General features: G+C 31.5%; 1 protein-coding gene across 2 annotated transcripts in view; it reads left to right on the top strand.

Annotated features, from left to right (window-relative positions):
• Nucleotides 1-23,046, top strand: part of LOC129958502 (sodium- and chloride-dependent glycine transporter 1-like) — a 121,481-nt gene that overhangs the window by 36,135 nt on the left and 62,300 nt on the right. Inside the window, exon 1 of one of the 2 annotated variants that reach the window (XM_056071025.1) lies at nucleotides 19,652-19,738. The exons of the other annotated variant lie outside the window; for it this stretch is intronic. The gene's annotated coding sequence lies outside the window, so the exon portion shown is untranslated. Of the gene's footprint in view, nucleotides 1-19,651; nucleotides 19,739-23,046 lie in introns of those variants that run through there. 2 annotated transcript variants of the gene reach the window in all.

Here is a 23,046-nt window from a genome sequence, read left to right as displayed (position 1 = left end):
TAAAAGGTGCGATGAATCAAAAACTAAAAACAACAGTTATATCTTTGGATGTAGCTGGAGCATTTGATTCCGTATGGAGGAAAAGCATTTTATATGCCCTTATAAAAATGAATTGCCCGAGCAATCTTTTTGAATTGATTAAAGATTACTTAAATGAAAGGAAATGTATTTACCAAGAGGGAGAGAATAATTGGGAATTTATAATGGATAGAGGAGTGCCACAGGGCTCGTGCAGCGGACCGTTATTCTGGAACTTGGTTATGAATTCTGCATTTAAAATCAATCTTCCAGTGAACTGCTTTATGCAGGCGTATGCCGATGATGTGCTACTAATAATCTCGGGAAGAACAAAAGATGAACTGGAAATTAAAGGAAAACAAATAATTCATAGGCTAGTAAAATGGGGCAAAATTCATAAACTTGAGTTTAATGAAAGGAAAACAATTCAAATGCCTATTACATTTGGAGAACGTTTAAAATTAACAGATCCGCCTAACATAAAAATAGGCAATAACAATATAAATGTGTCAAATCAAATTAAGTACTTGGGAGTTACATGGGACAGTAAATTAACATTTACGTCACATTTTAATAAGGTCAAGAAAAAAGTGGATGTATTAACATATAAACTAGTGACAGTTGCGGATAAATTTTATGGAAAAAGGAAATACCATCTAAGGAGAATCTACACTGGGGCCATTGAGCCATTTGTTCTTTTCGGGCACGGAGCATGGGGACATAGGCTAAATCTAAAGAAAATCAGAGAAACATTAAATTCAATCCAACGGCGCCCTCTCATCATTATGTCTGGGGCTTATAGAACCATTTCTACAGAAGCCCTTCAAGTGATAACGGGAATTTTGCCAATGGACCTCAGAGCAACGGAAATTTTCACTAAATTTCAAATAAGAACTTCTAGTAATAAAGTTAAAATAGGAAACAAATGCTTCAGCAAAAAAGATTATGAGATGTATTTTGACAAATTCGAACAACATCCTGCAGAATGGTTTATTCACGGTTTTCAAATTAAAATCCCAGATATGGATGGAATAGAAATTTTTACAGATGGTTCAAAAGATGAAAATAAAGTAGGAGCTGCAATAGTAGTATACTACTATGGGAAAGAGATCGATAAAAGTCTTGTGAAATTATCGAACCATGCCACAAGTTTCCAGGCAGAAGTGCAAGCTTTAAAGATGGCCATTGAATATTGTGAAAGGGTGGAGGACGGACAGAAGTGCTCAATTTTTTAGGATTCTCTATCCGTCCTACAAGCCATACAATCTTCTCACAATTGTAATAAGGAAATATGGACGATAAAAGAAAAGATAAAAAGTGTAAAAACTAACAAGTGGATAGAGTTGAATTGGGTTAAAGCCCATATTGGGATATATGGTAATGAAAAGGCGGATCAATATGCAAAGTTGGCGGCACAGAAAGAGGGTGTTGATATGGTTGTCCCCAAATCAAATGGTGTCTTAAAATGGGAATTAAGAGAAGAAATAAAGCTGCAATGGTTTGACAGATGGTATATGTCCAAAAACGGAAGAGTAACTTTCGATTTTATTCCTAATCCAGAAATAAAAATAAGAAGATACCATCCACTGATAATTCAAATTATATCAGGACATGGGAGATTTCCTGCATATTTCCAAAGATTTGGAAGAATGCAGGACAATAAATGCATTTGTGGAGGAATCGGTACTGTTTACCACTATTTAAAGGAATGTATTAAAATCTCGGAGTTAAGAAAAAATTTGAAAATTATAAATAATGACTTAAGTACAGTACTGATGGTACCAGGTAATCTTAAAACTCTGAAGGACATGATGTCAAAAATTGTCAGTTTTTTACCAACTATTTGAGAGTTTGTTGTTAAGGAAGAAGGACAATAATTGACCACTTTGTGGCCAATTACCTCGAGGAGAATGTCAGTTTGACAAATCGGTCAATGCAAGGATGGACAATACTCAAGATAGCAGTCGGCCACAACAAATCCTGTCGATACTGCTATGTTCAGTGGTGGCGGGGTGGTCGGCTGTACGCAAGAGCAAGAAGAGAGAGGCCATATAAATTCCTCATTCCTCTCTAAAAAAGTTAACACTGGAAAAGAAAAAGTTGAATTTCAACTAAATAATTATGTATAAAACAGTTTTAAATGAATATGGCCTATCATCCAATCAATATATCTTAATTATTCAAATATATTAATTAAATTATTTATCCGAATTAGTTAATATAGCGATTATAAAAATAATTATTAACAAAAATATAGTTAAAAATCTATAAAAGCGTGTGAAATTCAGATTTAAAAATATAATGACAGACAAATCGAAATTATGTGATTATTTCAGAGGCACCTTCCTGAACATTCATGCCATAGGTCACTTATTCTGCTCCTAATGAGATCATTGAAATAAATATTAGTTTGATCTTTTTCTAATATATAAAATTTTTCACACAGATAACTATATTCATTTCACATTCAAGCTTATTTTTCAGTTGTTTAAAAAATAAATTTATCAAGATTTCCAAAGCAAATTAAGCAAAAATTCACTAAAAGTTCTCCAAACGATTTTAAAAATTAAAAAACAAACAAACAATTTTATGATATATTATTATTATATCCTTTAGAAAAGAGAGAGCCCTCCATATTTAATGTCTATTATACAGTCATTCTTCTTATTTTGATACTGAGTTGAAAATTCAACTAGGATAAGCAACAACACGAGATTAGAATTCAGCATTTTTAAGAAAATAAAACAAAGAATTCAGCATTACATTTCAGTACATAAAATAATTCAAATTTTTGTGAAATTTATATCCGTCCTGGAGTTGACAAGGAGATTATGTAATTGTAGAGAAGATGTTCGATTAATCATTCAATGTCAAGTATTCTACAGCCATTTAATGTTTCCTGGTCTAAGAACTCAAACTCAACCAGTTGGCAGAGATGCGACCACAGTTGTAATCCCAGCGTTTTCCTAGGCCAAAGGTAATATTATGGACAAAAAAGTCTCTTTCTTGATTGTTTTGATTAGAAATTACAAAGGAATAGATTCTCTACACCCGCAAAAAAATTACAAAAAACATCTGATTAATAGTTTTTTAGTTTATGCATGCCATCTTTCATCATATCGAAGTTTTTTTAATTATAATTTCTATATTTGTCACTTTTATTATTACTGAAATTTATTCCGACTTTTCTCGTTTAGTTTAATGCAAGCAATTCTAAACTATTTTTTCAAACACTCATCTTTCCTTTACTGAATCAAAATGTTTGCTGAATAAAAATATGACCTTCTGCATTTATTTTTATTCAACTCAATTTAACGTTTCATCTAATTTTATCAAATATTACTTGCTCAATTCGTTTATATTATGGCAATATATCTGCCTTTGCTTATTAAGCACAAAATTTTTTCAAACGTCAATTGCCAGTCTCAAATACGATGTTTTTATCAATCTGGGAGGGTTTGAGATAACTAAATATATCAAAATATTACAATGTTCAACGCTTTAAAATTAAAATGAAAATTTTCTTTCTTAATTTTTAAAAAGTTTTATGTTAGTTCTGGAGAAAAAGAGTTGAAGAAAATTCGAATTTACATAATCGCAAGTGATTTATTACATAATTTTGCGACCCTTAATAATGTCACTCAGGGCACTTGCCCTGCCTGTACAACCCTAAATACGCCACTGGCTACGTTTGGCTTCAACCGGGGAAGAAAATTTAATTATTATAGATGACTTTATGAACTATGTGGTTTACTTGGATATATTTCAATAGAATTTAAATGAAAGCGCTGCAAATTTGGGTTTACATGGAAATTTCATATTCCAGCACGACAACGACCCCAAATACAAGGCACATGTGGTATCTTTTTCATTGTAAACAGCAGTTACACATATCAACACAATCCCCCGACATAAAAGTTATAAAAAATATGTAGATTGCACATAAAACAGTGGTCCAGAAACACACTATTAGAAACAAAGCCTATTTAAAACAAACATTGCAAGAAAAATAGAATAAAATACTTTGAGGTACCATCAAAAAGTTGATTCGAATTGATCGGTACCAGGACGTTTGGAGAACATTATAAAAGCCAAAGGATATGAAACTATTGACACTTTCTTTGTATGTGAGTTTCAAATACCATGAAAAAGGTGGTCGAATCGGCTTATTTAAAAATAAAAATATGTTGCACTGTAGTTTAGCTGAGTATCTGTAAATTAAATTCAGTTTTGCTTCAATGAACACATCGTGCCCGTTGTTTTTTTTTTTATTAATAATAAGTCAATCCTTGTGCACCACAAAGTACAGCACAAGGCTTACAGAGGTAAGTTGAAACAACTACATACATAGAAAAAAATATGTACATATAAAAATAAGGATAAAAACAACAGGAAAAATAAACAACAAAACTAATTAAAAATTGAAGCAGCAAAGGCAATAAATTTACAAAATGAGAAAAAAGCCATTTTGTTGTCGACCAAAACATGAAGCGGAGGTGGAAACTTAATATTACAGGCATCTAGATCCACAATAAAATCTCTTCTCCCTTCAGTAAGTTTGGAGCAATCAAAAAGCAAGTGTTCGACATTTTGAACTCCACCCACGCTGCAAGAGCACAGATCAGTGTTCAATAATCCAAATTTCTTGAGATAGTAATTGAAATTACCGTGTCCAGTAAGAAATTTTTTTAAGTGAAAATCACTGAAAAAATGCTTGTTATTCAACCTTTAAGAAATTGCGGGGAAAAATAATTTGGTTAAAGAGGCAGTTGACGAATTTTGGTACAGCTCGTTCCATAAGAGAATGGTCTTTTTGTGATTCTCATTACGAATGTGAAATTTGGGAATGCTCATAGGATCAATGATGTTTAGTTTTGTAGCTTGCTTTGCAAGCCAATCGGCTCTTTCATTCCCTAAAATGCCAGAATGACCTCGGACATGAGAAAAACAAACGCTAATTCCTCTTGCTTTAAGCTCGTAAAGAGTGATGTGAAAATTCACTACAATTTTGTTGCAGGAAGAAACATTACTAAGCAAAAATAAGGATGAGAGAGAATCAGTACAAATAAGGAACCTAGATGACAGAGTACAGTGGTTTACGATCCATTTGAGCGAGTTACTGAGGCACAGCAATTCTGCTTGGAACACACTACACTCATCGGGAATTCTAAACATAAAGTGTTCCATTTCAACTGCGTCTTGAAACACAACAAAAGCAAGTCCAACACGGTGGTTGAGTTTACTGCCATCAGTAAAACACACTACAGGAAAATTGCTAAGAACATTGTCCTTATAATCGATAATTTCGATAGGAACACGTTCAGCAGGATGTGGAAGATTGGAAAAAGACACTTTGGAATCTTGTGTAATTTTTATAACGTTATCTTTGAAATCTTTATTTTGAAGGACGAAAAGGTCAATTGGGGGAAATCCCGAAATGACAAAGCAGGCTTCGTAGCTTACAGTTCTGTAGCCACGTATAACTCTAAGTAAAATTCTTCTTTGAATTCTACGAAGATTTCGACAGTTAATCTTTTTTTTTTCAAAGCATTACCCCAAACCCTAGAAGCATAGCAGATAAAAGGAACAATTCCCTGTTTGTAGATCATGCCAATAACGTTGGATTTCAATCCAAAGGTGTTGCAAGAGACACGATTAAGTCCTTTCAGAAGGTTTTCACATTTTTTGGAAAGATATAAAATATGATTTTTCCAACAGAATTTGTCATCAAGCATTACCTCTAGGTATTTGATTTCATTTACCATTTCAAGTCGTATGTTGTCAAAAAATAGTTGTTTGCTAGAAAAGTCCACGTTCTTTTTCTTAATAGCCATAACCTTTGATTTATTTGGGTTGAATTCCATTTTGAAATCTCTTGCCCAGTTTAAAATATCACCCAATGTGCTTTGAGCAAGTTCAAAAATATCATCAAGACATTTTCCCTGAAAGCAGATGAGCAGATCGTCCGCGAAGGCTATGGTTTCACATCCAGTGATCTTCGAAAGTTTGGCAAGAAGGCTGTTCATTATTAAATTCCACAGAAGTGGACCAGAGATGGAGCCTTGGGGACAGCCCCTTTGCAAGGAACGGGAAACTGAAACACGACCGAGTGTAAGAGAGGCAGACCTATCATTCAAGAAATCTCTGACCAGATGAAATATGTTACTTGGAATAGCGAAATTTTTGAGCAAAACGAGAATAGCCGGCCACCAAGCATGATCAAAAGCTCCTTTGATATCAAGAAAAATCAAAATTGTAAGCATATTTTTCTTCTTGCCTTTATCAACTACGTCTTTCAGGTAAAGGAGAGCATCTTCACAACATTTTTGCGGAGTGAAACCGAACTGGGTCTCGTTTAAAAGTTTTTTACTGTGCAAAAACCAGGAAATCCTATTAACAATTAGCTTTTCAAGACATTTTCCAATAGTTGGTAGGAGGCTGATACATCTCAAATTGTCCAGATGTGGACCACGAAAGTCATTATTTTTCGGAATTAAAAAGATGTTTGCTCTCTTCCAGGAGCGCGGAAAGGTACTAAGCTGTAAGCAGGCATTAAAAAGTTTAGAAAAAAAACAGGGGAACATCAAGTGAATGCGTTTCAAAGTTTCATTTTGTATGCAATCAGGACCGGGAGATTTATTAAGCTTAAGGGAGTTAATCACTCCATCTATTTCTGCAGTAGTAAATAGAGGATCAAGACTCAAAGAATAATTTTCCAAGGCTTTAGTTCGTTGCAATCCGTGGAAAGGAGTATCCGTATTAATAGTATCGATAGGAAAGCATTTTTTATAAATCTCATTTATAGTTTCTTCAACAGAAGTGGTGGCGGAACCATTTGGAAGACGAATCCCAGAGACTTCAATTTTTTTCATGAAGTTTTGTTTTATACCGTACGCATAGATTTTCTTCCAAACATTATGTTCGTTAATATCCTCTAGAAAGTCCTTCCAAGATTGGACTTTAGCCTCTTCAAGCATTGAACTGTAATTTTCTTTTATTTGTAAATACTTCTGTCTATAAAGATTTCTAAGAATAAAATTTCGAGTTCTTTGATACCTGCGCCTAGCAGCATTGAGCCTTTTCCTCATACACTCAATCTCTATGCTCCACCAAGGAACCCAGTGCATTCTTATCTTTTTAATAGGCATTGAGGCTTTAGAGGCAGAAAGGACTACATCTTGAAAGTTTTCTATGACAGATATTAAGGTGTCCACATCAGCACAAGAATCGATACGATTAGAAAGGTCAACAAAAGGTTGCTTGCAAAAAGAGTCAAAGCGATCCCAATTTGTCTTCTTAACATTGAAATATAGAAAATTATTGCATCTGTTAGAGGTAGAGGGATTAGTTGTCGCAGTAACTTCAAATTCAATTGTATTATGATCGGAAAGGGATTCATATTCTGGAAGGCACCAATATGAAACGTCACCTAGCACATCTGTTCCCACAACAGTTATATCAATATAGCTGGAGCCCTGAGAGCCACTGAAGGTAGGACCACAATCTTCCTTAATTACAAATAAGTTGTTCATACTTAAAAAGTCACAGAGCTTAATACCGCGAGAGTCGGAAATTGGACTGTGCCAGAGTTCGGACTTACTGTTAGCGTCCATACCCCAGATTAGCCTACGGCAATCTATTACGGCAAACACTTCACTGATTTTATGTAAATCCAAATCAATATTTCTGTTGGGTTCAAAATAGTAGGACAGAAGAATAAATTTGAAAGCATTGAACGTGATGTGAATAAAAACCATATTGTAATCGACATTATTTAAATCAAAAAAAGTTGAAAGTGCTTGGTTACGAACAATGATCGCCGCCTTGATAGTATCACAACCTGCGTTGAAGTACGTGCGATACGAAGATGGAAAGAAAGGAAGAGAACCATTATAAGCGTAAGGCTCCTGAACAAGAGCAACATCTATGTCCGAAGTGTCCATGTTAAGAATGAGCTGCTGAGTAGCAATCTTTGAGCGGTGAAGGTTAAGCTGAATAACTCTAAGACTTGATCTGGACGAATTAAACATGAGAAATTCTTGAAATATTTCTGCTCTTCATAAAAATATGCGTGGGACACTTATCCGCAAAAGGTCTATGTTTAACATCAACTTTCTTACTGGCATCCTTTATCTTTTTATTGTAGCGAATGCAATTAACACAAACTTGGCTTGCTGTATTCTCGCAATGTTCACTTTTATGTTCTTCAGCACATTTAAAACAAGCAACTGAATTCCTACAATCCACTGCTTTGTGATTATAACCAAGGCACTTAAAACACCTATTTATTATTACAAAATTTTCGACCCTGCAAATAGACCATTCAAAGTGTAAATAACCAGAAGATAAACATTTTTGATGGAGATTAGGTGGAAGTTCACACACAACATGTCTGTTATTTGGAAATTTCTTCAAGGTGAATTTTAAGTTGATGTCTTTGCTACTTTCACCGTCCGCAAAGATATCAGGATTTTGATCAAATATTATGTTAGCAATTTCATTATTGTCTATTTCAGTTGGCACATTTTTAACAAGAAGGGCCGGATTTTTCCCCTTTGGTTCAACCGATTGAAGTAAACCATTAGTTTTCAATTCATTTTTTAATTTGTCCCGGTCAGCCGAGGAGCAACATTGAACAATAACTTTATTATTAGCTATTGCTCTAACATTTTTAATTCCTATTTTCTTCTCTCTTGGATTTATAACTTCTTTTAGCATTTTTTGCACATCATTGGAAGAGGCATTTTCAAAGCTTTCAGTAGCGCTGACAATAAGAGGACAACTATTTCGCGAATTGTTTACAAAGTCGCCCCTAGATGGCGATACCACCTCAGCGTAAGATGGCCTTGCAACCAAAGCAGCCAGACTTTCTTCGCAAGCCTTACGATAATTAACGGATTGTAATCGTTCAAAACTTTTAGTAATTGCAATTTTTAACTCACCCAAGGCATTCTTGGCTTGTTCCCTCAACTCATGGTTCATGTTGCACTTCGAAACGAGCGCCATATCAATAGTTTCAAAGTGATTTTCAAGAGACGCGTACAACACATCAAGCACACCGTCCGCCATCTTGAACCGGTCATCGTGCCCGTTTATCAACAAAATACCTTAAAACACACAAATACAATTCGATCACAAGTTTTTATAACGACTGGATACATTGGATACATTTCACTTCTAAAATCATCTTAAATCTTCTATTAGAAAGTTTATTCTCCAGAATTTTTCACTACAATGAAAGCATTTCATGTTCAATCTCAATTTGACAGCAATCGTGAAAGTTATCTGCCCACTGACATAGGAATGTGAAATTAAAATATAAGATTAATGCGATTAGTTATTATGTTAGAGCCCTACTCTAATTATGATTTTGAAGCCAAAAGTGTTTAAAAATTTGATGATGCTATTTCTTTAAACTTAGCATGGCATTTTCATTTTGTCGTATATCAAAGCGAAATCGTCAAGAAAAAAAAATTCATTTCAGACCTTTCGAAGTCCGAAAAAACGTTTTTAATTATGTCAGTGATTATGTTAGGTTTTAAACGCAAAGACCTGGACATCTGAAGTTTGGTATGCGTTCTAATTGCTAAAATTGTAGATTTCTGTCAAAGTATAAATGAAATGTGTCAGAGTAAAGTCTATCCCTACTTTCGTTACTCTGCACATAATACAAATAACTCAGTAAAGCAATAAGCAAGATTTATAAAATTTAGCATATAGTTTTATAGCCAGAACTACACATGAGTATTGAACCGATTGATGCACATAAATATTGAACCGATTCCATCAAAGAACCAACTGATAGGTCGATTTATCTATGCGTATATGAACACAATAAGCTAGATAAATGGTTTTGGTAAGATATCAAAATTGCATTACATTTGGGACTCTTATTTATGAAAGGAGTCCAAAGGCACAATCGATTGCCTTCATTACATTTTGAAGCTTTTCGAAAAACGCTGGTTTTTTTAGAAAATGAAGAGTACGTATTATCCGAGTTGGCTGAAAAATTATTAATATAGGAGTTAGAAGACAGACATAAAAGTACCTTTGGCTCAATTTTTTTATGTTCTAAAAAACAACTTAATACCAGTCAAATTCTATAGGAGTGTTTGTTTCAAGTACACATCAGGAAATCTCGGCAATCTGAGGACCTATTACGATTATACGCATAACTTTCTTCAGTGGTACCATCGACTGCTACAATATTTAACATGTAGTATTTTATTTAAGATGTAACAAACGATATGAACTTTCAGAATATTTTAAGTTTTAGTTTTGTATGAGCCAAAATTTTTAAATTATTAAATTTAAAATTAATATTTTCAATCAAAATTAATTTACGCCATATATGAAGTTTAATTATTATACAGAAAAATGGTTGAATTTTTTTGCAAACAATAAAAATTGTGTGTGAATGATATGATACTAGATGTATGTAATATTGCAAGTGATATTACATATATGGATATTATGATAGTGATATTAGATATATGGATATTATGATAGTGATATTAGATATATGAATATTATTAGATATATATGATATTAGATATATGTAATATTTCCACCTTGGGAAGGTGGCGCGTGAAGCAATGCAGATCCGGTGAACATTCAAACCATAGAAAAAGAAAGACAAATTAATTGTTGCATTTTTTGTGACACCGAAAGGGGAATTGGGAAAATGAAAATATAGAATTGCCGACTTGGTATATTAACTAGGCCTTTGGAACTCAACTACAATTACTGAAATATTTAAAGTAATTATCTATATTTATAATAAAGTCAGTTTTTGCCAGCTTTTAATGTAAACTATTTTCCGCCATTTAAATTCTAAGGGATAATTACTTTTACTTTAATTTCGCCGGCATCCTGGCATAGGGGTAGCGTGTCTTCCCTATGATCTGGGCGTCCTGGGTTCGAGTCTCGGTTCGGGCATGGTTGTTCTTCCTCTGTTCTATCTGTGAGATGTGTGAATATGCCCCCCCCCTTGTTAAAAGGGGCTGTGCAAGTGAATGTAATGCGTGAGTAACTAAGACGTACTTTTGACCCTAGTTGGCGCTACTGAAAAAACAAGAGACGCACCTTCAGCTTAAAATCGCTGACTTCGTCAGCGAGCTTGTTCATTGCAAGTGCCATTGGAAACAACAACTTTAATTTCTATGCAAATTTTTAGTTTCTCACTTGTCTTTGAAAAACTAACTACTGTAATTTTAACTGCCAATTATTGATCAGCCCTGTCATGTGAAGATTACAAGTCTTGAAAAAGTGTCATGTTTTCTTCGAGAAATCTCCCTTTCGAATGCGTAAAAGCCTGGGAATAAAAGGGATTATCACTTCTACTCTAGGCCTATTTTTTCAATTTGAATGCATCACTGGTGACATGCGAATGGTGTTTTCCTTAAAAATAGTCCTAGCTCGAAGACATTTAACTACTAAAAATTGTTTAAAGACATTTTTCGTCACTTAATGAAATATGTTCCAAGATTAAAATAAGATGAATTTTTGGATCGTAAACAACTGTATTTCCTCCAAAATGTCTGTTATCTTTTTCCGTATTTTATTGAAAGGACGGGATATCTGCTTTGCACTAAGAAAATTTTAATTATATAGGAGCTTAAAATTTCTCGGAAAATGTTCTTTTCTACTCTGGAGTTCGATCCATTCTTAGTTAAATCCTTGTAATGGAAAAATCTTAAAATATTTCAAATGAATTCAAACAATTCTTTTGATTTTGTTTCAACCACACCCAACCGCTTTCTCTGTATCTTCTCGGCATGTTGCTGTTTTCTCCTAAGACTGAAATTTTCTCATAAATAATTCAAATTTTCCGCCGATATTGGAAAAATGGAACTGTAGCTCTGTTTATTTGCATAAAATTGAAAGTGTTTGAAGTTCTTCTGCCAAATAATGAGAGTATGAATCAATTTTCCCTTAAACTACAATTTTAGTGGCTATGGCACTCATTTTACAGGATTGAGAGTTACTCATTAAACTCCTTTACCAGAAAAATAGCAATACTTCTATCGTGCTCAAGATTTTTCGTCACATAAAAGTTTTTAACAGCAAAGGATTTCGGATGACAGAATGAGTGACTTCAAACATCATGGCAAGCTCATTCACCCGATCTTATCTCTAAGACTATGGTTAATTTAAAAAGCACAGTTTTTAAAAATGATATTATAAACTTAGTAGTCTTTAAAACAAAGGTTTCTTGGAATCTTTTAAATATCCATGGATATGAAAATACATGCTGCTGTTTATTTCTCCGTACTTTTGTGGGGCATGCGATTCTTAGATTAGAGTGAAAGAAGAAATTTCAAACCACGCAATGATATTAAAATGCAAAATATCGCTGCAATAAAGTTTTTGGAAGGGAATATGTGTTTTATTTTTATATTCTTCTTATGTGTTATGTGAAATATATTGCACGTCAACCTTTTAATCCCTTTTCACGTTATTTCAGTTTAAGAGCTCCAACTTTTTTTCACATGAAAGAAAAGAAGTTATATGTTCTTTTCGAAAATAAAAAAAAAATTATTTATACTGCAACGCCATTTTCCCCTATCGGCTAAATCTGTGCTGAATTATTTTTTAAATCGAAAATATCTTTTTATATAGGAGAGTATGTTAAAAGTGATTTTGATTCCATTTGTTTAATTTGATTCACACTGTATTTCTATGATAAATATCAACAACTTAATTTATTTGATCCATGGAAATCTGCAAAATTTTTTTCAATTTCTTAAAAAAACAGTGCATTATCGAAACATATAGAATATATCAATTTATGATAAAATTGAAAACTGGGAAGAGCTCATTCGCCTCTGAAATGAAAAATTTATTTCTCATTTAATAACCAGTTGTAGTAATTTTTTCCAAAAATATTTAATGATGAAAAAATTTCTCAATATTTTTACAAAAAACTAAATGTAGACAAATATAAAATTTCCAACAATTATATGAAAAAGACTAACAAATAGCTTAGTCACTTATGTGAGGCAATTTCTTTTAATAAATCCTACTAATAATTCTAATAAATGGATAATAAGGAATTTTGTTGATAACTATAATTGAACTCAGAGATGAACTTTAAAAAACCATGCTCAACTTTAACTCACTAATAGCACTTATCGTACTTCCTCTCTCTTGAAGAAACAAGAAAGTAAGAATCAGGTTAAGAAATTATTACAAGCTAATTTAATTTTTAAAAAAAAGCAGTAGTCCCTGTTTGGCTACGGCAAATTTAATTTTTAAACGGGATGATGGTAAAAGATTGGAACATGCATTGATTTCATAAAATTAAAAATTTTATGCAAGTCAGACTCTGACGTCTTACTTCTCATGAATAGTTTGTTTGATAAATTACCTAAAGTAAAAAATTTTGTTCTTTAGATTTGGGTTGAAAGTATTCACACAAAAGAAATTGAAAAGTTTACTTTCTGCACAAATTTTCCTCAATATGAGTGTTGCAAATTACCATTTGAAATGAACTCCTGCAATTTTCAATAAATTAATTTCATAATTATTGACCAAGCAAAAAATTGGTTTCGCATTTAATTATTTCGATGATTTCATTAAATCTTCTCCCTCAAAACAAGCTTATTGGAAAAATCTGAAAACTATATTTGATATTTGCAAAAAGGGTAATATTATATTGAAACTATGCAATACTGTTTTTGTCCAAACTAAAATCAGCTTCTTGGGTTATGAAAGTGAACAAGATAGAGTTATTCTTAACAATGCCATCATTAAAACTATCTGAAAAATAAAAAAACTCATTAATGTTAAAGAACTTCAAAAGTTTTTAAGATTAGTACATATTTATAATAAATTTAATCCAGAATTAGAATACCTTGCCATAATAGATATCCTAAATAATTTTCATGGTCAAAATTTGCCATTCATATTCACATCAAATTCCCATTCTTAGAGTGTAGGTCGCTCTTGTTTAGTTTAAGAGAGATGTGAGTGAAAAAGAAAATTCTGAAGCAGATATTCTTTTTTAAAGAATATTTATGAATAGAATATAGATGAAGAAATGTTTATACGAAATAAAATTTAAAAGGGTAGAATTATTTTCATAAAAATATTTGTGAGTAAAATATGGAAGAAGAAATGTTTAAAATTATACGAAATAAAGTTTAAAAAAGTGGAATTATTTTTATAACATACGAATTATGAAATTTTTTTTCAGCAAAATTGTTGTTGAACCGCCATTTTATATTATTTATTTTCTTTTGATGGACTGCCACTCAGTTGATGGGGATGAATAATCATGGAGCTTTCAGCTGTAATCTTGCAAATAAAGTGTCAAGTACAAAATAAAGGGAGAAAAATCCAGATATACATGAAAAAAAAAGTTTCACTCACAATTAAAATATATATTCTAAAATAACTTTGCATGAAGAAATGGGGAATTGAATTTCAAAATTTAGTTTAAAAAAAAACAGGAAAGTAGGCAAATAAAAATCAAAGGAAGTATGAATTAATTAATCGTACAGCACTTCTAAATGCAGGTTAACAGAGTACAAATTCAATCAAAGCAACGAAAACAAGTTCTTGACGAAGAGAAGAAAAATAATAACGAAAATGCATTAATGCATCCAAAGTTTTAAAAGATATTACCTGAATAATTGTACATATTTATATGTATATTAGAAATTTTAGAATAGTATTGAGGTACTAGACAAGGAAAAAAATGAGCATATGAAAAAAAAAATGTACAAAAGTTTTGAAAAAGTATTTATGATGAAACGATATTGAAAAATAAGGAGCGTCATCTATAGAGGTTCAATGTTCTGTCAAGAGCTTGTGCTTGCGTGATGATGACAAAATCAGGTTTCAGCATTTAAGCAGCTGCTCATTGGGCTGCATGAACTACGTAAGGATAGTCAGTCATTTTCTTGTAGGGGATTTGAGATAATATTTCAAAGCTAGGGAACTTTATAAAGACTTAAAAATGTAGAATAAGATAAAAGAAAAGAAGTAGTGTAGTGTATATATGAATATTCCTGACTCTTCATACAATTGTTCGACTCAACCAATCTGAATCTTTCGAAATAATTCGGAAATGGGCCTTGCTCAGTAACTAATAGAATTTCGTTCCTGGACCATTGCCAAGGAATCAGTGCAAACGTGAATGAGATTTTAAAAAAGTGACGGCTAGATGTTCCTTCTCATTCTCTTAGCCAAGATTCTATAAGTATCTGCATTAATTTTTTCTTCAAGTAACCTGTCGGTTTTTATAGATCAGATAGGAGTTCTTTCGATTGTAAAACTTTTTGCTAATTGATTACTATTTTCGTTTCCAAAGCCACCATGAGCTTTAATCCAGTATAGAATCATGTTTGTAGATTGAGAGAGCAAAGTTTGAATTGTTTTAGTTATTTTGTTAATAATATTGAGAGATTTGATGACTCAAAGACTGGACTGCAATTACTCCAGATGTTACAAACCTAATTTTGTTCTGTTATCTTGAAACATATTTTAAAATAAACAGAGCTCTTCTTGAAACATATGATTAGCCATGCATTCATGTAGTTTTGTGATATCCTAGCCATTCATACAGGTCATAAGGCTTTCGTTAGACTCAAAAATGTCAAAAATTTAAGGAGTTGGTTTATCCGATGGTCACTAAAGTTAAGAATATTTGACTATGAAATTGAATATCAAAAGAGGTCCACTAGTTTTGAAATTTATAAATTATCCAGGCATCTGATGCTTCATCATCTTCACCCTTCAGCTCAGTATAAATTATATTAAAACCCAACAGACGAGTGGAAATTTATTTAGATTTATGTACCGTCTAGTCAAAGATGTAATAATAATTAAAAAGAAAAATCTATCTAAAATAATTATCTCAATAAGGCTGAAATTGTTAAATCAAGCTAATAAAGAATTTGTCCTCCTGGTGTTTCATCAAATTACTCTTCAGTACTAATAGCTTAATATCACCTTTGATATTACTGAATGTGTTAAAATTATTTGTACACAAACTTATTAAGTAAAAAAAAAGAACAAAAGCTTCCAACAAGTACCTCCCACAAGTGAGCCTATTGAATGCATTTCTGTTGGCACAATTGGAGAACCATAATTATTAGAAGACAACTAAAAATTTCTATAAATTGTAAATGACTAGGCAACATACATGTTTGAACTTTTCCATTAAAAAATTTAAAATTTTCAAACTAATATCAATATTGGCTTTTCAAACTGAAATCCCTGAAGGAATTCTAATAAATAAAAATGCTGCCTTTGCTTCTGATGTCAAAAAATTCTACAATGTGAAAAATCTTTTACCTTCAACTAATTTGTCTTCAGAAAAGCTTAAATATAAATTTTTGTCAGCTAAAATTCCATAGACAAAACTATTAAAGCAAGTTATTAATGAATAGAATTCATCATCTCCTTTAATAACTAACTCCCAACATTAATGTTTTTTGATACTTCACTTCATGACTCTCCTACTGGTTTAAATATTTATTACGAACATTCTAATGAAACTCGTAATTTGGCTTTAGAAAGATCGATAGATTTTTATAATAAAAATAAAATAAGATATGATACGCGCTTTGTTTCACAAAAACTTAATCCAGATGATCGTGCTGTTTATGAAGAATTAAATTATTTTAATTCAAAAAATTGATTCATTCTTTTTCTGATCTATATAAAATTATTAAACAATGTTCTGAAGTAACGTATGAAATTAATATTCTAAATTATTTAGTAAAAAGCCCCACAGATTGTTCACTTTTAAAAATTGAGATGATTCCTATCTCCAGGAACACTTGAATTAAGTCATTAATAACCAGTGAGCTATGAATCAATTTATGAAAAGAAATTTCTAAGGCCTAGTATTATGACATATTCCCTTTTAAGAATCAAGTCATTCAACACTACTTTCCCGGAAAGAGACGGTGTTGCTGACGAAAGAAAATATTCATGAAATTTGTTTCTTTTGTCATAAGTATCAAATTTTAAATCATTTGTTGGTCAATAATCAAATTTAAAAATTATAGAGTCTTGATAGTCACTGGTTTTCATTAGTTTAAATTCATCTGTGAAAATAGTATTGCTAATAGATTTCAAATGCTTAAATTTAAATATACTCAGATCATCAATATATCTTAACAGAATTTCACTTTCAGGTGTAAGAAAAAGCAAAATAACAATTAACACACATAAATGCAATAAATCAAAAAAGAAGAAAAATAAGTTGTGGAAAGAATGACAAAGAAAACTGCTCAGCAGAAGGGGGAATTTCTCACCATATTCAAACACGATGTTCAAAGAATTTTTTTTTATGCAAACGGCAAGTGAGCACTTGCTGATTTTGAATGCAATAAGCCTTGAGCATATTTTTGACTTAAGGCGCCCATGCCATGAATAGAGAAGAAGCATGTAAGCCTGTGGCTATGAAATCATGCGGTAAACGAGAACTGCGTTAGAAATAGGGAAGGGATTAAAACTAATCTATCATAAATTGTAATTCTCAACAAATTATGAAACAATTAGTAACTATCAAATATTTGTGTAATGTATATAATTTAGTTCTTGGTTAACATTAGATGTTTATTGATGAAATGAGAAGCCCTTTCGAAATTATAAAGGGTAGTTTCATCTTTAATATTTTAATATCTCTTTTTTTTCTGATAAAATTTTACCTGTTTCAAAAAGTTAGTTTTTCACTTTCTCGTATATCAGGAAAAAGTATTAAAGTCGCCAAAAAAATTCGAACTCAAGAGTTTATGAATTTCCACGTTTTAGACCTTTATGAATCCAAAAAACTTATTTTTAGAATTATGTTTCTCTGTCTGTGAACACTATAACTCAAAAACTCTTTGAGTTAGACTGACGGAATTTTTTACCTGGACTTAACACCAAATTTAAACGATTTGTTTCAAATTTTGAACAAAATCTATTCTGAGGAAATCTGTCTTCCAGCTGTCCGAGTACATACGATAATACAAAACTTACAGTGCTAGATGGATAAAATATGTACATATGTTGGTATTGGAAATGAGGATTTGTATCAAATTTGGAATTAAACTCGACAAGGGATTAACAATCTGTCGATCTGACTTTTTACATGCATGTGAACGCTAATAAACGAAATATGATTTGTAATCTTCTGATTACAATTGTAATTCTATGTTGAATTTTTTTTTCAATCGACCGTAAAAAAAAAATCTACAATACATATTTAATTTTCTGATGCTTGAATATTAACCACATGCCAGTGATTAATCACCAAAGATCGCATGCGAGATTCAATAAAAACGCTACATTCATGTTAAAAAATTATATTTCGTAACTATAGTTCGCCAATGCTGTGCAACCAATACACAAATACCAATTTTCTTTCGTACATAGTGAAGTACACAGCTCTCATACGTGAAACTGAGGATAAAAATCTGTGCGCTATTGAATCCATTATAAACAGGACAATCGATTCGTTCAGTTAAAATAACTTTTTCTTTCTTCTTCATCTTTGAAAATAAATCATCTTTAGATGAAAAAAAATGGATAAATGAAGTTTTGTTTTATAAAAGTGGGAAGCATTGATTAAATGCATGAATACTTTGAATGACTCATCATTAAAATTTTACAACCTGTTCTGGGGCCGCAAGAATTTTTTTTTCAGTCCCTCATAATGAATGCTCCTTGAGATCAAAGTAAATAGAATTCAAATGAAAAAAGATCCAGTTGACACATTCTGTTCCTTATTTCTCCATTATTCTTGCCGAAAATGAGAGTTACAGAATTTGAAATTCTGAATACCTTAATAGTAATAAAGTTTGAAATCCGTGGTGTCTTTGGAATTTTCCTTTGAAATAAAGTGCTTGAACTATGTAAAATGCCAAATACTTTCTCGCATCCGAAATACAGAAAAAAAAATTCGGTTTCGAGATTATGATGAATCATTTCTACGAGTCTAAAAAATAATTTCTGACATTTATCTGCCTGATGATACGATTACGCATAGAGCTAGAAGAATGAAATTTCGTATTGAATCTTAACACTAAAAATGCAGAATACTATCACATTTTGAATTCAAAACTTTTAAACCCAAACAGACATTGAACTTGGTACATCGATGGGATGATATTTGGTACATCGTTTCATCACAAAATAGTAGATCCGCATAATTCGACAAAATGTCGAATCGGACTAAAATTTGATGTCTATCCGTGTATATATGAATGCGATTGCTCAAAAATACAACAAGTGAGGAAATTGAATATTGATTTATTGTCTTGACACCAGAACTTTAGATTTGAATCAAATTGTAAACTAAATCTACCCAAGACAAGTAATCCAAATGGATACTCGGTTCTCGCCATTCTGCTGTTAATGCATGTTATGCATGAACCATGCCATATTGCGTATGTACACAAGATAGTTGAAAGAACTCTCTTACTGGTATTTTTAGAAATTAACAAGCTTTATTGTCAATTCTTTCGAAGTAAACCATTCGTATGATTCATTTTTATTCGGGATTTTTTCCATGAGCCCTAATATACCATCTCTGAGTATTGGGGTTGAAGCGAAATGAACTTGCCCAACAGTGTCTCGTCAAGAGCAGGTTTTCAGCTGAACACACACCAGAGCGTCTGAGTCTCATAAAATTATATCTCACATCCAAGAACAGAGGGAATCTTTCATCAGAAAGAAGTGGGGACGGAAATTGATTTCAAGATTTCTTACAAAATAGAAGGTAAGAATCCCTTCAATCTGGAGGGAGATTTTTTTTTAAATGAGTCCCTCTGTTGTTTTCTGAGACTCGAATACATTTCATTATTTATTTTAGATTTATTAATTTATTCAAAGCGATAAAAATAGTAAAATATTATCAATTTTGTATGAGACATTTTATGTTAAATATATAAGCTTTGTATATTTTTGAAATTTTAACTGAGAAATGAATTTCATACCATGTATGTATATTAGACAATTAAGTATCAATCGCAAAAAATAATAAAAAAACTGTCAAATGTTTTCCTAATACAAAATTACAATATTGTATGAGATTTACAGTAATATTAAAACAAAGTTTCAGTTCTTTAACTGATGTTCGATTAGTTACATTTAGAAAGAAGTCTATTATATCGATTTCTTTCAATCTCATGCATTTAAGATCTATTGCTGAAACAAAAATGAAGCGATGATTTTCTTATCTCATACTCTAGTTGGTTTGAATTCTCCATGGTATTTCTATATCTTATAGATAATGTCTAAGCAATGATTCTTTCTAAAATGAAACGACACGAATTTTATACTGCGGATCATTTGTCCCAAACGTTGAAGTTTCAAAAATTTGTTTTGAGCAAACATTAATTAAATATAATCGCTTTATAAAATCAAGAGAAAATCCTTTAAAAATATACTGAATGGTTTATTATGATTTTCGCAGCATAAAAAAATTAACTTCATGAATATTTTACTTTTATATCATTCAAAAATTGTTTTCAATTTTATTTGAATTGTCGGTGTTTTGTGCTCAGTCATTAGATGAAAACATTTTTAATATTTTACTTCATCTCTTTAAACAGCCTGACAAGTAAAAGCATTTTTGAAAACTAATTTTGAGTCTTTTCATGAGCAGAGAAAGTGACTTCTTCTTTCCATCCATTTAAAATTTTATATAGCATTGTTTTTTTACTTATTTTATTTATTTACTTTATATTTTTCGGAGTTTCGGAAATTTAAAACAGAAAGGAGAGCCTGTTAATGATCAGCATTATGTTCAGTATATAATATGAGCACTACACAATACATAATCTGAACACTATAAGCACTATGTTCGATATATAAATATGGTAAAATTCATAATTTAATTAGAAACTAAAATAATCTCAATTTAGGCTATGAGCGAAAATTTATGTTTATCATTTATGTAATATTTATTTTTTATGCATATAGTATTTCATCATTCGAAAAAAATCTTTCTTTGGTTTATTCACAAACCGCATTTATTGCCATTTAATATTAAAATCAGGGCCAGGGATCAGGAGCCCATAGGCAAATCAGTCTTCAGGAGTCTTCTTTTCTCAACTCTCTAAACCCAAAATATATTATTGACTTTAATTTCATATTTATATGTTAATTTTACTATTATTATATAACTTAATTAATAAATTTATTTTAAATTTATTAATATTAAAAATAATAATAAAAAAGTTATTGTTAATTAATTTAATTAGTTCAGATTATTGAATCACTTAAAATTTTTTTCAATAAAACAGTTTTTTCAATAAAAAAATGTAATAACGAGCCTCTGTAATAACGAACCGCAATGACAAAAATATTTAATTTTTAACAAAATAGTAAAAAAGGTATGAATTTTTTTATGCATTCTAAATACTCTTTTATTAGTGGGTTGACATTTCCTTAAATAAAAAATATATATATTTTGTAAATTGTGAAATAATTCATATTTTATATTTCAATTTATATTATTTACAAAGCCAAATTGTAACTTATCTCAATTTTTATGTAAATTCTGCTCATGCATGTAGGAAATCAATAATGTATGTAGGTATCTATAAAATTCAGCGCTGTCAATATATTCGGAAAAGTTGATTGCACAATGTTATATATATATCAATTTATAAGAATCCACCTCAGTCACTATTGTGTCTTCACTTTTTTCGAAAAATTGTGACATGAAGTGCATAATTTAAAATGCATATTTCATCACCAAACTCACGTTCAATATCCCCTGAATAATTTTCGCTAAATTTTTGGGCAGCTTCTTTAATTCCGGCGTTGGTCCTTTTTGGAAAGAGCCAAAAATAGTATTAATCTCATTATAAGCATCTAAATACCGTGAAATTTCTGAGCATAGCATGTATAACATAGGCAAATGTGTTTCGACTCTCAGCTTTTTTCCCCCTGTAAGTCCTACAATTTTTTCCATACTACCATCTTCGAAAAGATTTTCGTTTTTTTTCATACACCGACCCACATCTTTGCATTAGGCCTGCGTTATTTCATTTGCCCTTGCCTCGTTATTCTCAAGCATGTCTCTTAGCTCCATTAAAAACGTAAAGGTGATTTCAAAAGATCAACGGCTGTCCCAAGCAGATTTGTTTCTTTTCGGCGCCATTATTCGATCTAATATCGCAGCCCAGAGAACTAGCGTGACAATATATTCTTTTTCATCATACCTCTTACTAAACATTCGGCCTAATGAACCATTTGTTTTTTCTATTGATGTTTTTTATCTCTAATGATTGCTTGCAAAACATAAAAGGAATCTTTTTAACTATTTGATAAGGCCTTGGTCGCATCAGCCCTAGAGCAAAGAGCCTAGAGCTATTTGTTTTTTTAAAAATCTATGGTGAGTCTTGGCTATGATTACTTTTTTTTCAAAATGTGTCAACATAATCTCAACAGCTGGTTCAAAAACAATTATATAGGTTTTGTGCGAATCTGAAAAATGGAATTGCCCCAATGCCCATTTCCACAGCATGTAGTCCTTCTAAATTGAGGGAGTGCATTGCAGATAGAATTTAGCGTGCGAGTTGTTTATATGATAACCTGGAGTGTGAAGATCTATGTAACAAGCAGACAAGCATATTCGAGGCATTTTAGTAGAATTAATCCCATATATTTCTCACATTGATGCTGTGTTTGAAAAAACTTAAAAGAGTAGTGGCTGAAGATTCCCCTTAGGTTTTCTATGAAATATAAGTAAACTCCATATGTTTCTTCACCCTTGAATACTCCAGAATATCTTAACACTGCAGTCAGTTGATTCTTATGATATATGTCTGGTATAGAATTGACACTTAATGGAAAGTACTTGGCACCGAGGTATCTTTAAGAATATTTTTGAAAAACCTCATTTCCTATTCTATCAGTTATTTCTTCATAAATCGTTGAAGATAAGTATGGTCATTACCATAATGGCTAAATGAGAATTGAGGAAGTTGAATTCTAAGATTAAAATTGTCATTACGTTGAGAAGTTCTTCATCATAGCGCAGTACTAATCCAAGTATTTCTCTACTGACATAATTCT

This window comes from Argiope bruennichi, chromosome X1 (assembly GCF_947563725.1).
Source record: "Argiope bruennichi chromosome X1, qqArgBrue1.1, whole genome shotgun sequence".
Lineage (NCBI taxonomy): Eukaryota > Metazoa > Arthropoda > Arachnida > Araneae > Araneidae > Argiope > Argiope bruennichi.
Note: the sequence above shows the minus strand (reverse complement) of the source record. Positions and strands in the feature narration are given on the sequence as shown.